Source organism: Ambystoma mexicanum, chromosome 8 (assembly GCF_040938575.1).
Source record: "Ambystoma mexicanum isolate Mex_15411 chromosome 8, UKY_AmexF1_1, whole genome shotgun sequence".
NCBI lineage: Eukaryota > Metazoa > Chordata > Amphibia > Caudata > Ambystomatidae > Ambystoma > Ambystoma mexicanum.
The window spans coordinates 641,628,664-641,645,334 of record NC_090929.1 but is presented as its reverse complement, the minus strand read 5'-3'; the positions used below and the strand labels follow the sequence as shown (position 1 = coordinate 641,645,334).

Here is a 16,671-nt window from a genome sequence, read left to right as displayed (position 1 = left end):
TGAAAATGTGCTCCCACACTAGCAGAGTCTCCCTGAACTTTCGCTATCGCACTATTCAATACAAACTGGTGAACAGATTATACTATACCCCACGCAGAGTTTCCCGGTTTGCTCGCTCTGACCCGAGACTGCGTGCCACCTCCATATGTTTTGGCACTGTCCGAAGCTAGCTACGTTTTGGGGCGAGATCCTGAAGATGCTTTCAGAAATTTGTGACACTGTTATTGAGCCCGACCCGCTTGGGGTCCTTTTTGGGATATGGGGGCCAGGGGGTGTCAGGGGCACTGCCAAATTGTTAAATGTGAGCTGCCTAATTGCCAAAAAATTTGTTTTACAAAATTGGAAGTCCCCCCCCCACATTTCAGAAATGGCTGAATCTATGAACATGGTCCCGGAACTGTGAAGAGGTGTACCTCACTACCCTCCCGGGCCACTCCCGGCCTAAAAATATCTGGTCTCCTTTCAACAGCTATCTCAACGGCCTAAATGCGTCCTCCTTTGAGGACAACTCATCACAATCTTCTTGAAGAAATATCTCAGCTTTGAATGCCTCATGATGTTCTCTGCATGTCTGTATTTATACCAGTACTCATATGTATCACTGCTCTCTGTCGAAAATGCGTTGTGTCACCTTTGGCTGCTCTGATGTATGTGTAAGCTATTTTCCTCTGCCAACAAAAATAAAAGTTTTAAAAAAATAAAAATAAAAAATTCTCTATTTCCTTCTTTATCTCTATTTTTCTTTCATCGATCGGGGATCATATTCATTTATGTGCACCTTTCCTTGTTTCTGTTTGACCTTTAGCCTGCAATTATCTTTTTGGATCAGGCCTAATATATTCCCAACTACCTTAAAACCTGTTGATGGCTATATCATAACCATCTAGAGGGAGTATGTCAAACATTTAATCAAATTTTTCTAAATTCTGTTCAGTCCACATAATCCTATTTCCTCCCATCATGGTTTGTATATTCATTTCCTTCCCCCTTTTCCATCTATGTTGGTTACATTTAGCAAATGGAGTGGTGATCGCTAGTGCGCTGCTATTCCTTTTTAAACCTCTGTTCTAACACATTTTTACTGTGGCCTCCCTATAGTGGATTTTTATTATTACGCTTTCTTTTTGTTCGTTTTTTTGATCCATAGAAAATTTTAGGTTCACCAATTCCTTTATTTACATTTTTATCTCCACAAGTTTCTAGGGAGATTATTTCCAGGGAACCGATATCCTGTTCCCCATTCCCCACTTACTGTATCATATGTTTCTCTCTATCTTGTTCTATTGCTAAATACAACTCCCTTAGATCTCCCATGACATCTTTTCCAGCCCTTGATTCAACATTCTTCCGAACCGTGTATGCCTCGCTATTTTCCTCTATCATTATTCCCAATGCTTTAGTGTTCTCTATAGTCTGATATACCAGAGTTTTAATCCCATCTTGCTCCTTGAATAATTTAGTACAGACCCCAAGTAGAACATCCATAGTAGTTGCCAGAGCGTCCAACTTTTCACCTACATCGAGAGAGTTATCTCCTCTACTATCTGGCTCCAGATTCATAGAGTTCTCAGTTATACTATCTGGCTCATTCCAGGACTCCTCATCTACATACTTTTCATATCTTGCTCAGCGAACTTAGCTAAATCCGGTGTGTCAGACAAATTCATGGTCATTACATTATTCACATTTACAACATTTTCTCCACTGGTTTCCACGTGTGATATATCCACCTCCACGACTCATTGATTGTCTTCTAAAATCATGTACCAAATTCAGCAAAGAATTATTGTCTATCATATAGCTGTTTCCTGAGACAAAATGTACATCCTCGGCCAGGGGCTCTTTATGTTTATCCTTTTTAGTGAGAAAACTCAATATCCCTGGCTGATCGGTGTCCAAATTCTCCCGGGTCCTATGGCTTATGTCCTGTTTCACTGTGCCCTTTTTACCCTTCCCCTTTCCCGCCCCCTTATCTCCTTGTTTTGTTTCATTAAGTGGCAAATTTCCCTTGCCTTTTTTTGATCGTAAATTATGTCCCATCATACTATCCTTTGGCACTAAATATATCTTTTTTGAAATGGGGTATGTGAGGATGAAGGCCTCAAGTATATACACTTTGTTAGCCAAGTAAGATTATATAGTGTGAGGCAACAGAATTCACCCCAATCAACTATGTAGCCAATGGGGTCCCAAGGACCACTAAAGAAGAATACCAGATAGGAGGTACAAGTAGGAAAGGTCAATTAAACCCTATAAAGAATCTAGGATATATCACATATTAATGCACTAGTCAAGGGAAACCGGACTACATCATAGCCCCTCAGGGAGAAAAAAAGAAAAGAGCAGAAGGGAGGTAGGGGGGAGGAGGAGAGGAGTATCAATATAGAGATGCCAACTGTACCCTCGAGAATCAATGTGCATATACACGTTACTTTTATTGGTTCCCCAAAAGGAGGGGAGATACCCCACCCCACCTTCAATGTCCGGGTTTCAGACCATGTAAAAAAATGCTAGTAAAGTTGGGCTACTTCTAGATCAGTATTCTCAACTTTAAAATAAAGTAGATAGGGTACATACACACAAGCTGGTATATCCTATATCCACATATGGTCCAAGGCATTGTCCTTTAGGGGAGAAGATTGCTTTGCAGCCCACACAGTCAACTCTATCAAATAATCACTGTATTGGTATGTGAACCTCATGTCAATTTCACGAGATAATACAGATTATGTTCACAGACTCCAATCTTCAATTTTAAACCTTATAAAGTTCTGATTAGGGATAATGATTTACCCACTGATATCGAGCATTTACAGGAAATAAAGTGTGATGTGCAGTATCTATACATTAGTCTACAATATATATTAATAAAAAACCTCAATGGGCATTACATGGCCTGCGGTAGCGGCCATGTAGTTATGGTTAAGTTGCTAAACCATAGGAAGAGCACTTTTGGGCGGCTTATAACTTCGGTACCCCTGGACGAATCATCACCAAGCTTTGCAGAAAAAGGTATATGGCCCACTCTGAATTCTTTCGCAAAGTTTGGTAAGGTTTGGTCAAGGGGGGGCAAAGTTATAAGGGGGGTCACAACATTTATTTTTTTCCCATAGACTGAATGGAGAAAAACTTTGCTCATGCCTATAGCCCAAACCGCTGGACGGGTTTTCATGAAATTTGCGGCAGGAGTGGCGGCTTGGTCCCGAAAGCGTGCTTTTGTTAATTTGGTGTAAGTCCATCCAGTAGTTTCTTTTAAAGTGACCAAAATGTAAGTCAAAAAAATTAGTGATATCTATGTCTGCTCCGCGGACACACTTCCCGGTTCGCTCCACAGACAGGACTCTGATTGGCTTAAATGGCAACGTGGTGTCCGCGGACATCGAACGCACCCGCTGATTGGATGGTTGGTGAAAAGCCTGAAGTTCGTCAGATTTTTCGAAACGCCCACCATCTTGGATTCGCGGACAGCAGCCGGTGTCCGCGGACAACGCAGTAAAAACATATTTAAAAACACAACATTGCACTTGGCAAATTTATCAAATAATCTCTGGGGAGATGAGGGGTGATGAGGATGGGATGGGATATGGCGGCAAGAAGCAAAAGAATTGGTGGTTTTTTTTGCCGCGAACAGTCCGGATGTTCGCAGACAGTCCTGTGAAGTTCGCGGACACCTCTGCATTACAGGTCTGATGAAAAGCAGTTCTTTGATGGCTCATAACTTTGGTGCCACTTAGTTAAACTGCACTTATATTCTTGACCTGATCCCCAATGAGTTTGCAAAGTTTGGTGGGATTCTATCAAAAGGGGGCGAAATTAGAGGGGGGTCCCAAAATTATATAGAGGCTTATAAATGAGGTGCTATTTGACAAATCTACACTTAAGTTGGGGAACTGATAATAGATCTAGGTATAAATGTTTTTGCGAAGTTTGGTGGGCTTTTGTAAAGAGGGGGCAAAATTAGAGGGGGGTCACAAATTATTTTAAAGGCTTATAAATGTGGTGACATTTGACGAATCTACACAAAGGTTTGTAAATAGAATATAGATCTAGATTTAAATGCCAAGGACGAGGAATCTCGTCCTTGGGATTACCTCCCTGTTGCCAAGGACGAGAAACCTCGTCGGCTTTCGGTTTGTTACTCTCTCTTTTGCTCCCTTCCCTCTGTTTACTATTCTTTTTTCTCCCTTCTCTCTTCACTTTAATTGTCATTTCTCTCAAATGTTGCTTCTGTTTCTCCCAATCCCCTTTACCCCAGTCTCTGGTTTAAATCTATGTATGTTTCTCTATTGTATTTTGTTTCACTTCTCTCTATTTCTCCTTTCTCACCTTTTATCCTTCTGGCTGTTTGCTGGCTTGTTGTATGTCTGTTTCTTCTTGCTCTTCCCTATGTTTATGTTGTCTTTCTGTCTGTTTCTCATTTAATTCTATATTATCTTTTACATTCCTTTCCCTTTCCCCGTTTCTTCATTCCCTTGGTATTGCCATTTTCTTCTTTACTTTCTTGTATAGATAGAACTAGTTCTTAAAGTTCTTACATCTATATATATCTGTTGTCTCTCTAATTCACTCTTTTCGTGTTGTTTTTCTCATCTCTGTGTTTTTCATGCCACTGCTTCTTCCTTTTCTCTGCCCCATTCTTCTTTCCTCCAGGGAAAGTAGTACAAATGGGATGCCAGCAATCATAGGGGCAGGGGGGTTGTGTTAAGGGTGTAGGAGGATGGCAAATCATGTGTTGATGGCATGTGTGATGGGGCAGGTAGATATCATAGTAGGTGGCATGGGCAAAAGAAGGGTACCTTTCTAAAATGTCTCTTTCTAAGTGGAACAAGATCTCCCTGAAGTCCTTTCCACAACTACACAGGACCTAGACAGCAGCACTTAACATGGTAGTCTTACACGTTACCAGCTCAACAGGATTTCAAGTGAAGGGATTATCTAGTCTATCAAGTGAAATTAAGAACTGAAGAAACGAAAGTTATAACCTGTGAAAATGGTTGTAAGAAGTGATGGAGGGGGTGTGGCCAGTGTCCGACCAAGATGGCTGCAACTGAATATAGCTGTGGCTAACATGGACAGCTATTCTCCTCAATGTATGGCCCCAAATAAACTCACCATTACCTCTGATCCTTGAATCAAAGAAGTAGAATCTGTAATGCAGATGGAAGGAGAGAAGCAGCAAAACTATGGATGGATGCTGCAAAATGACGCCGAGGCCCAGCGAGAACCGTGTGCTGTGTGCCTAACATAGCAGAGACACGCTGAGGTAGTGAGAGGGTCAGACAACTGCCAGCTGCAAAACAAAAAGGAGCGATACTAAGACATTGTGATATCTGGAGGGGCTAGCGTATTTGACCACACTGGGAAAAGGACAGAGAAGAACTAGCTCCACTCCTACTCACGAAATGGGCAGGTGAGACCACACGCGGCGGTCAATGGGAAAAGTGGCAAAATAGAAGGCAGGCAGCAGGGGACAGGCAACTAATGCTAATCTGTGTCAATGGATTAAGGTAGCGGTGCCTGCAGAGTGAATAAATAATAAAAACCACAGTGGCTTGTCAGAGGATAACCATCATAGAAAGAGGACAAAAGGGCAGTAGAAGCATAACTAAGAAAGAGGCACAATTGGCAGCCAACTTGGAGTGGTGCCACTGCAAAACCCTAGTGTCATGAACACACAATAAATTTAAGTCCATATTAAAAAAATTAAGCTGTAACCCTAATGAAGAAAAAGTGTTCAACATATACCCTCTACTCCAGACAGGAGGAGAAGGGAGGTGCAGATAATAGAAAAGGCAGCAAAGAGAACACAAATACTCAACCTCCTGTGGTGCAACCCACATAAACCTCCACAGCATTAAAGGCCACCGAGCACCAAGCCAGAAAGGTACACTTTACAAAACTGAATCGGAAGGCAGAAGGAGCCCAAACAGGAGCAACAACAACCCTGGATCACCTATTGTAGTAAATAACCACCTTGATAAAGACAATGACAATCACAGGTGGAAGGACATCAGAAACACACGTGGACTTTAGGGAACTGAAGAGTGTTATAAAACAAATATCGGTGCACCTTAGGGAGCTGGAAGAGTGCTCCGGAATGACAGAAGACAGGATCAAAGGTCTGTAACAGTTACAATATATAGCGCAAATAGGAAAGTAACTCCAGGACTCTGCGCCAATTAGTCTCAAAAGTTAGTGCATTTATTCAGGTGCCCTTGGTGATAACAAGTGTTTCGGCTCGGCAGAACCTTTTTCAAATCTGGGTTAATGTTCACGTCTAATGGTTAACTGATTACATTGAAACCAATGTAATGTACCGGCTCTTTCGCTCATTCAACTAGTGGTATTCTTTTTATATGGGATTGATCCCATAATTCCTTCCGGATATTCGCAGGAGCGCAACACCAGGAATGGACAATCAGCGATGTTAACACCTTTCAGAACAGCAATCTATCAATCACACTACACAGGATGTGTTATACACACATCAAGTGATGGTACTGAAGTCAGATGATCAGGGGATGAAACACTTTTTGGGCATACAATAGGCACACTATGCAGACACTAGTAACCCCCACATTACACACAACCTCTCAATTATAACGAGAGATGTCAATGGTTTAAATGGATACATCAAAAGAAAAATAAACATGCAATATCTCAAAAGCAAGGAAGTCGATATCGCGCTACTCCAGGAAATGCACCTAACTGCTGGTGAATCAGAAAAATGTGTGAGAGACTGGCCCGGCAAAGTAAGCTACGGCTGCAACGCAAATGGGTAAAAAGCAGGAGTTGCCATATTACTAAATAAACCCTTGCACCACAGAATAGCCAAAACATTCTCAGATGGTGAAGGGAGAAGTTGCCTTGTGAAACTCAAGATACAAGATTTTATCCCGGTAGTTGGTTCAATATATGTGCCAATAGGGGACAAGAGCAGATTTCTTGCATACCTTAATAGAATCGTGACAGAAATCAAAGGTGTGCCCACCATGTTAGGAGGTGTCTGCAACCTAGTACTGGATGATTTACTAGATAAGTCAAAAGATATGGATAGAGCTGGGGTTACAGACTGCAATATATCGAGACACATTATGTCAGATCAATGATATGATATGATATGATATGATATGGCATTTGTAACACGCCTATACACAAGTGTTTCAAGGCGCGATGAGGCAAGGGAGGGGGGACAGAGGGAAGACGGACATGATCATTCAGATTACTCAAGTGAATGGGAAGCGGACGTGGGAAAGTGCAGGATAGAGGGACAGTGCAGTACATGGGATAATAAATAACAATAAGTAAAGCTACGGCCAGCAGGTGGCAAGAGCAAGGGTAAATGCAGACATCAGGTGTCAAGTGCTGTTGGTGGGACTTGAAGGGATATAGAAATAGTCTCCAAGTGCGGGGGATGCCAGGAAGGCAGTGCAGGTGTGCAACTGGCAGGGGAGGGGACCTGGGCTCAGAAGGTGGCCAGGTAACCAGTTCAGTGTCAGATTCAGCCAGGAAGTCAGCAGGGGAGAGGAGGAGAAAAAGCAGAAGCAAAGAGAAAGGATTTGAGGTGCTTCCAGAACCATAGAGGATTCTCCTCAAGTTTCAGGGAGGCAGGGAAGCTGTTCCAGAGGGAAGCCCCAGCAGAAGAAAGAGATCTACCACCAACTTGTTGCTTGGAGAAGCGACAGACTCTGAGGGAGTTGGAGGAGGATGAGTGAAGCGCTCGAGAAGGAAGATATTTAGGAAGAGAGAGTTGAAGGGATTGAGGCCCCAGGGCCCGGAAGGCTGTGTGGACAATGCTGAGGGTTTTGAACTTAATCCTCACAGCCACTGGGAGCCAATGCAGAGATTTCAGTCCTGGAGAGATACGATCCCTGTGCTTGAGGCCAAGGACAAGTCTCGCAGTCCTAATTTTGGATATGTTGCAGAGGGTGGAGAGTAGATGCAGGTAGATTTAGAAAGAGGCTGTTGCAGTAATCCTGCCTAGAGAGAACCATACCTCTGGAGACCGTTAGCTTCTGGGGAAAGGAGAGGAAAGGAAGAATACCCCTAATGAGGTGCAGCTGGTAGTGTGACTTCTTAGAGACGTCAGAGATGTGAGGAGAGAAGGAGACTGTGGAGTCAAAGATGACCCGAGGTTTTTAGCCTCACAGGTAGGAGCAGGAAGAGGGCCAAGGGAAGCTGGCCAGAGAGTGACAGGAAAGGAGGGAACGGGAGTGCCGATGGGGAGAATCTCAGTCTTACTGGCAAGAAGGCAGAGATTATTGGCAGTACACCACTTCAGGATGGTGGACAGACAGTCATAGATGAGAGAGGGCGAAGAGGTGGCTGAGGGTAGCCTGAAGATGGGCTGGGTGTCATCTGCATAGCACTGGAAGTTGTGGCAGAGTGTGGCAATGTGGTGGGCAAGAAGTGCTAGGTATTGGATGAACAGCCAGGGAGAGTGGTTAGACCACTGGGGAACACCACAGGTAGGGATAGAGATAGAGGAGTTGAAGGACCCAAGTTGAACCTGGGAGGGTCGATCAGAGAGGAAAGAAGTCAGCCAAGCCAGGGCCTGACCGATGATACCCAGGTTCTCACAGAGACAGTTGAGCAGGATAGCATGGTTGACCGTGTCAAAGGCAGAAGAGAGATCAAGTAAGATGAGGACACATGGGGTGTTGGAATCAAGGTTGGAGAGCAGGTCTTCACAGAGGTTCAGCAGAGCAGTTTCTGTGCTTCTGGCAGCTCTGAAGCCAGACTGATGATCATGGAGACAACCAACAGATTCAGTGTGAAGATTGAGTTGGGAGATGGCCCTCTTTTCCAAGAGTTTGCCCAGTAAAGGAATGATGGAGATTGGGCGATAGTTGGCCAGGCAGGACGGGTCGACAGAGGGTTTCTTGAGAAGAGGGTGCACGAGTGAGGGCTTCAGAGTGGAAGGGAACACTCTAGTGGTGAAGGAGTGGTTGCAAAAGTCAGACAGAGCAAGAGCCAGGGAGTCAATGTGGTCCTTAATGGTTTTGGAGGAACATGGATGAACCGGCGGTCGTAAGAAAGTGAAAGTAACTTTCCATGAACGACCTGCGCATGCGCGGGCTGCTAAGGAACAACAGGCAGACAACAAACTAAAAAACCAGAGTCCACCGGAGATGCTGGTTTTTCCGCAGCGAGAAGCGCCGTGGAGGAGAGCGGGCGACAAAGGTAAGCCAACAGGACTGTTTAGTGAAGGCAGTATATTAATAGATATGCAATCTAAACGATCACTATAATTATACAAATCCGGACAATTCTGATTTTACTAACAGGTTGCCACGGAGGTTAGATCATATGCAGGTTTAGTGGTGTGACACCAAGCAGGACACGTACAGCGCCCTTTTGGAAAACAGGTACATGGCACACATATTATGAGTACTGAAACAGACACCTTATTGCATTTTATTGCATTTTGTTTTACCACTGAGCTCACTAGTCTATCTCCTTGAATCTGAACAATCTGGATACCGACTGGAAACGGTATGTGATTGCATTCATTGAATGTTTTTCTTTGCATATTGATTTTGGCTAAATGCAACTGCTATTCACAAACACGGGGGAATATTATTCTTTTGGTATTACTATTGATAAAATATGTGAATTGTTTGATTAACAATGTTAAACTTCTAATGTGTATTTGATAACATAATGTGATGATTATAGTGCCTAGGAGCCCTGATGACGGACACTAGTCTGAAATGCATTGGCAAATAAACTTGTTGGCGCTATGTGAATAAGGAACACCTAAGCCTCACAAATAAAGTGCAAGAAAAGAATCTTCATAATTTTACACAAATTGGGAATCGAGTGTTGATTTTAAATTGAACACCACTGCAATAATTTACAATTCATGCAACTCCAATAGGAGAGCTGGGAGTGAGCACACCTAGGATCAGATTTAGTTCTGATTCTTCTTCTAATATGGAGAAGGTTGCCACCCTTGAAAGACTTCCGGGGAGGGGTACAAATTAGAGGTATGCCCTACAGAGGTGTAGAAGCAGCCTGAGGGGGGGGCAGAAGAGGAAGGAGGAGTGGGCAGGGTAGCAAAGGAGGAGGAAGCAGCGGGAGGCGAGGAAGCCGCGGAGGAGGGAGAGAAGACAGCAGGAGAAGAAAGGAAATTGATGAGGCGGGGGAAGCGTCTATCGAATTCGAGAAGGTTGGCCTAAGGGCCTTGGACCAAGACCGTGCCATTCAAGCAAGCATTAATGATGACCATAGAGGAGTGGAAGGAGGCCAGGAGGGCTTCCCACCAGGGCTACCATTAATGGGAGAAGAAGAGAAGGGAGAGAGCACAGAGACCATATGTAGAGTCTATAGGTCTGGCGAGGGAATGACAAAGAGGTTGCCTGGAAGAGGTGCTGGTATAGGTGTGAGTGATAGGTAGGCCTGGGTTGGAGACCAGGATGTCCTTTTTAAACTTCTTCCTACCAGATTTAGTGAGGAGAGCTGGATAGTCGATAGAGAAGCAGTTAGAAAAGATAGGAGAGATGGAGAGCACCATAGAGTAGGTAGGGAGAGAAGAGGAAGAGCTGAGGGTGGGGAAAATACTAGGCTAGGGAAGGACAAAGGGCATCATGAAAGCAGATGGGACAGATGAGATGACAAGTTGTCAATTGGACAAGACGACAGACACTAGTATATAAGACTACCATAGTGCAGTCTCAGAGACAGGAGAAAAACGCAGCTAAGTTTGTGAGTCCTGGATACAGGAGAAAAGGCCTAGGTTTCATAGTCAATAGACTTGTGGAGAATATTCTATCTGCAAGAGAGGGAAGGTTCCCACAGGACATGTGTAGAATGTGCGTACAATAAAGTGGAAACCATTATATAATGAAAAAAAAGTGTCGAATAGAACGCATTTTATTTATTGTGTACTTGTTTAAAAAAAGTGCACATTTAAATTAGAATAGAAGGAAAAATAAACTATGAGTTCATTATCGATAAAATGGTGAATAACAATTGCATTTCCAGGTTGCCACAAAACAATTCATACAAAGAAAAGAAGGTATTATAGAAGGCGAGCAGTATAGAAGGGCAGAGGATATAGAATGGGGAGGTAGAATGGAGTAAGGGCAGCAGTCTGCAAAAAGTTGCTTCGTTATATGGATAAGTTATTAAGTGAGGGTGGCATTGGTGAGGGTGGCATTGGTGAGGGTGGCATTACACGGAGGGTGACTTAGAAGAGACGATGCTGTAGACGGGGCGTATCGAATTAAGGTGATTATAGAAAGTAGGATGGTGTCAATGCATTGCAGAATAGTCCCGGTGGGTGACCAACTCTCAAAGACCCCACGTGCACAACCAGTGAAGATATAGGAATCTGGTGTATAGAGGAATGAAAAAGATCTACCTGAAGCACAAGACACATTTCTGCCCCTGAAGAATGGCCAGTTAATTGCAACATATAGGACAGAAACTTATATAAGTTGGGCTTGTTCAACACAGTGGAGAATAAGAGAAATTAAGTTGCCATTTTTGTTGTTTTTTGATCAAGTATCTTGTGACTTTGATTTTGTGAGGTGGAATCATTTTATTTTGTATATCACTATGTTATGTATATGTGTTTTTAAATGTTTGTTTTACTTGTGCTGGAAAAGAAAAATGAATTAAAAAGCTTATTTTAGGAAACACTGTTTATTATTGAGTACACAGTATGCAGCCCATATTGGTTAAGTGGTTGCTCTAAGACACCGATATCTGAGGGTACACTAATTTTTACATAGAGAGCTGTTTGTGTTCCTTCCTTTGGTTAAGAATTATATTAACTACCACACTGACAATCAAACTTGGTGTATACCCTAACAGAACAGGATCAAGAACCAGACCTGATAGTATTTGAAATCTTCCAACTAGATTGGCAAACATATGAAGTATCCAGTTTAGCATGGTCTTATTTTCTAAAACACAAACTATTTCAAAGGTCGCATATCACAATATTTACAATTCGATGTCTGCAGATGTCATAAAATGCATTTGGACAAGTGTGGCCAAGGCTTTAGGACCACTAGGGTGGTGATGTGCACAGTATAAAAGATAACATAACATGAAAAAACATAAATCACTGGCAGGCAACAGGGTAAGGACATCTGTTGACTTAGTCTGAGACAAGAGAAAAGGAGAAAAGGAGAAGTTTAAAAGAAGGGCACAGTCAAACTTTAAAATGGTGGAAAGCAGTGGAAATCTGCAAGTGCTAATGCAGACATAATAGTACAAAATTCAGAAGAATGAGAGGGTTCACTCCTATTATGAAAACAAATATTATTTGATGATGAATTAAATGTTAAAGGCATAGCTTTAGGGTGGTGTGCTAAAAGTGACTCCCGTTTATCATGTCAGTTTGATATAGATATTTTCTCTTTTTAATACGCTATAATTAGCATGAAAATATTTATACTTTAAAATCGAAGTATTAGGGCTAACGTCTGTGCTTGGGTCAGCTTGTCTCAGCTCCTCCTCCGTCGGGTGTGTGAAGGCCACTCAGAATGCAGAGGCACCAGTCTGCTTCTAAAATCTCAATCCAGCAAAATCTAGAATAGTCGTATTTAAACGACCTCAGACTAAAACAGCCTCCTCTAACTGGACGTTATCTGGGCATTAGATATCTGTGGGAAAGGAAGTCACATATCTAGGCTTCAACATGAGATCTTTCCCGTCCCTGGGCCAAGTAAGGACAGCCTTAGATGGCAAGCTAACACAACTAGGCTGCCAGATGAAAAAACTCAACCAGGTTTATTGTAAGTTGATGTTAGGACCGTTGATTAAGTTCGATATTGGCAAGGTAATTCCCATACTAATATACGGTGTGGAAATATATCCGGCAATAAAACTAATGAACTGGGGTTGTCCTGAAGGAAAATTGGCGGAAAATGGCTTAGCTCTTACACAATGTTTGCCTATGCTGTGTTTAAGGTACAAACTAGGTTTGCAGTTCCTGAGCTCTCATGTTGAATGGAAGGTAATCGTCCCTAAGGAAAACTCATTATAGTTGGACATGAAAGTAATGCTTGAGGACTGCTCAAACGTATGCTGTGGAAATTGTGTCTGCTGCAATTGCCTTGAAAAAGATCTGATATAAAATCTGATGTCTGTGAAAGGGCATTTGAAAAAATCTGTCTGATTCAAACAATTACCGAAATGCAGAGCACCATGCTCTACCAGTCATGTTTGCCCTATGATTAACCAAGAGGTCAACTGGCAAGATATCTAAAACGCTTGCCTAATCTCATGTATAGACCGGACTTCCTCAAATTTCGCCTTAAACTCTTGTCAACGAGGGAGATTCTCTTCATCAGATATAAAGAACAATATGGTGATAATCTGTGCCCCTTGTGTGAGAAAACCAGCCCGCAAACTTTGAGACACATAATGCTAGTCTGTGACGGTACAAGAGAAAAGAGTGAAAAGGCGTTCGCAAGATTTGTGGATAATGACTAGTGGTTAAACACTTCATCATTTTGGGAAAGATTGAGTTCAGGCCACAAATCATTGTTAAGGTGGGAGGTTATAAAGCTATTGTGATTACTGAATCTGATGGGATCTGATCAGAAGAGTACCAATCTTTGAGAGTCGTCTCACTTCCATTTTTTTTTGTCCTCGGGTAAACGTTTTATGCTATTGAAATGTAATGTTCTTTTTTCTTTTCATCCTGTACTTAGTTTACTTTATCTTATTGAAATTGATATTTAGTTTTAACATTTTCTTTTCTTTGTAGAAAAGATTTGTAATAAACTGTACACTAATAAAATTTAAAAAACGCTTCTAAACATGCTGCTTGAAAGCTTTTGTGCTCCGCTCAGGGATGGATTGGACTATCGGGAACTCTGGAGATTTCCTGGTAGACACCCTGGCCCTCTTTTGTCACATACCCTATTTTATTTTCAAATGTTCTCACAGGAGAACGGTTGGGCTTGCTGAAAATGTGTAATTTGGGGCCACTTTTAAAATTATTCCCAAGGCCTTTTTTGGTTCCCAGTCGACCCCTGGCTGCATCGATGTGTGTAAGCTACATTCTGAACCAACTAGCTCTTCTAATAAGAATGGGAGATATGAGTGACTAAATCAAGAAATGATGCAGGCTTGTAGCATCCAACTGAACTGGTTTGACAGATGCTGCAAAACTATCATCCATAGAAAGAGTGACTTATAGACTTAAACAGAGTGAGGAGACCTTCAGGACACTTAGCGGACATTCCCAGAAAGGGTAGCAAAATAATGCTTTCAGTCCAGAATAAGTAAGTATACATGACAATCCATATAGGTCATCTTCACATATTTCGGATATTTACGTGTTGTACCAAATCAACAACTAATCTTCAACTTTAATGTCTATGTACCCTTACCCATTTCCCCCACTTATGTATTATATAGCAATTCTTACTTTTAAATAGATTAAGCCAAGTCATAGGGAAAACTTTGGCATAGTAATCTTTTATTGGCTTTGTGAAACTTTGTCTAGGTCAAAAAACTATGATATTGTACTGAATTACAACTTTTATAAACCAGTTAAAGCAATGACAAGCCATTAAACACTTTACCTCCTTGAGGTTCAGAAACTACATAGAATTAACTTTTATCCCCCATTTAATGTCCTAAGATATTTACACTTAAGCAAACTACTTTTACTCAGTGCACAACTTCCCAGATTGGAACTACAAAATTCCACAGCAGAATAAAGTGACTACATTGCTAGGTCTCAATCTGCATTTCTTTATTTTAAAAGAGCTATAGATTGAAAGCTCTTGTTTTACCTATTTTCTTAATCTACTGTCTGGTGGGGTTGAGGGGCATTTGATTGAAATGTTAAAGTGCAAGGATGAGACCCGTTATGTTTGCACTTACATGCAAAAAGTTTGGGCAATATTCATTAAATAAAAATCATTCAAAATGAACCTGTTCATGATTTTTCGAAGGTGATTAAAGTCAATACATCCAGTAGGGCAATTATTAAAGAATGCATGTTACTCAACACTGATCATCCATCACCTGCAGTCATTCCACAAGGATTATGATGAACCAAGGATCTAAGTAAGAGTCCTGCTTTGGCTCCACATTCCTACTAGCTGTGGAGTTTGATTGTAAGGAGTCTCCTGAAATGGCAATTTAGGCACGGTCACACTCTTACTTATTGCTACACATGGGTGAGCACATGCCTTCCCTTGCTACATCTCACTGTTCCAATGCATGTTTCTAATCGATTTGTTTTCCCTGGTCTCTTTTCTCCCTTTTCTACATTAATCCCTTCACCATTTCACTTTTCTCCCAGTTTCACGTCCCTGCTGTTAGGTGTCTCTTCTAACTTTTTTCCCACTCGATTGAATTCTCACTTGCTCTATATAAATTTGTCCACCTCATTTAATCTTCTATTTGTGTTTTTGTCAATTCCGCTCTTCTCTCTTTCTTGTCCTAATATCTCCATTCTCTCTGTTTCTCTACTACTCTTCCCACGTTTCTCCCTTTCACCTAGTCCTGTTTTGTGCATTCTCTCTATTTTGTCCTCCAATTGCTCCATTCTCTCAATGTCCTCTTTATTTCCATGCATGTTTTAGTGTTTAATTGTTTAAAATGTTTTTGCATTTCTGTTCCTCACCCTGTCTTTTGTTTCATCTTTAATTTGACATTCTTCCATGTATTTGTATTTGTATTCTTTACCCAGTTTTTTCCCGTTCTTTTGATCTATCCCTTTATTCTTTTGTACCTCTTTTCTTAAATTATCAACCTTTTAGATTGCTCACTGTTTCTCCCTTTTCTCTATTTCCCCCTTTACCATTTCTCTAAGCAGTATGTTTGTCCCTTATCCCTGTTTTCATTTAATAGACAACCCTCTTCTCCCTCGTTGTACATTGTCACGGTTTCTTATTCCATTATGATCGTCTTTTTTAACGAACCCTGCACTGTACTTTCCTTTCTGCCCTTGCATTGTCTCTCTTTTCATGTTGTGTTATTAGTCTCTATTTCTAACATTGTTAAAGTGTACCATAAGCACTCTGTGGTTATTGGGTTTAGAATAGTCTCAATTGTTTGTCCTGGTCAGGGATTTCACAAATTGTCTGTAATATAACCGCAGGAGACCTGATGCACGATGACATGTCGCCTGACAATTTGAAATGACATAGCCGCAATGAAATATTTGTTATGCAAATAAATGCATATATTTCAAAAAGATTCAAAAGCAATTGGAATTTACTAAAACAGTAAGGTGGTTATATAACACACAAAGGAAAAGCAGTCTCATCGCGCACCACATGTTTATTTCTAACATGCCTAAGCTTCTTTTCAAAATTCCCCACTTAACTTTTTTACTGCTTGCTTTCCTTTGCACCCTTTTCACTTCTCTACAATACCTCACTGTGCTCTGAATTTACTCTTCTCCAATATCACTAGTTTGTTAGTCATTATTTCTCTCTTCTCCCTATTTCTCCATTGTATTATTTTCAATAACATCTCCTCAGTGTTGATCTTTTCCACACTTTGCCCTTCGTTGTTTCTTCCTTCTCTACATATTACAACTTTCTCCATTTGTGTCTGCTCTCTGTTTCTCTTTCAGAGCAACTAAGTCTTCAAGTCTGCTTAGTCTTCGAATGCACACACTTCAACCTACCTACTAGACAAAATAAGAGGATACTCCCCATGTGTCTTTTTGTCCATATGTCCTCTCTT

At 41.5% G+C, this 16,671-nt stretch overlaps 1 protein-coding gene across 1 annotated transcript in view; it reads right to left on the bottom strand.

Annotated features, from left to right (window-relative positions):
- Window positions 1–16,671, bottom strand: part of VWA5B1 (von Willebrand factor A domain containing 5B1) — a 1,692,038-nt gene that overhangs the window by 281,046 nt on the left and 1,394,321 nt on the right. The gene's annotated exons all lie outside the window — the stretch shown is intronic.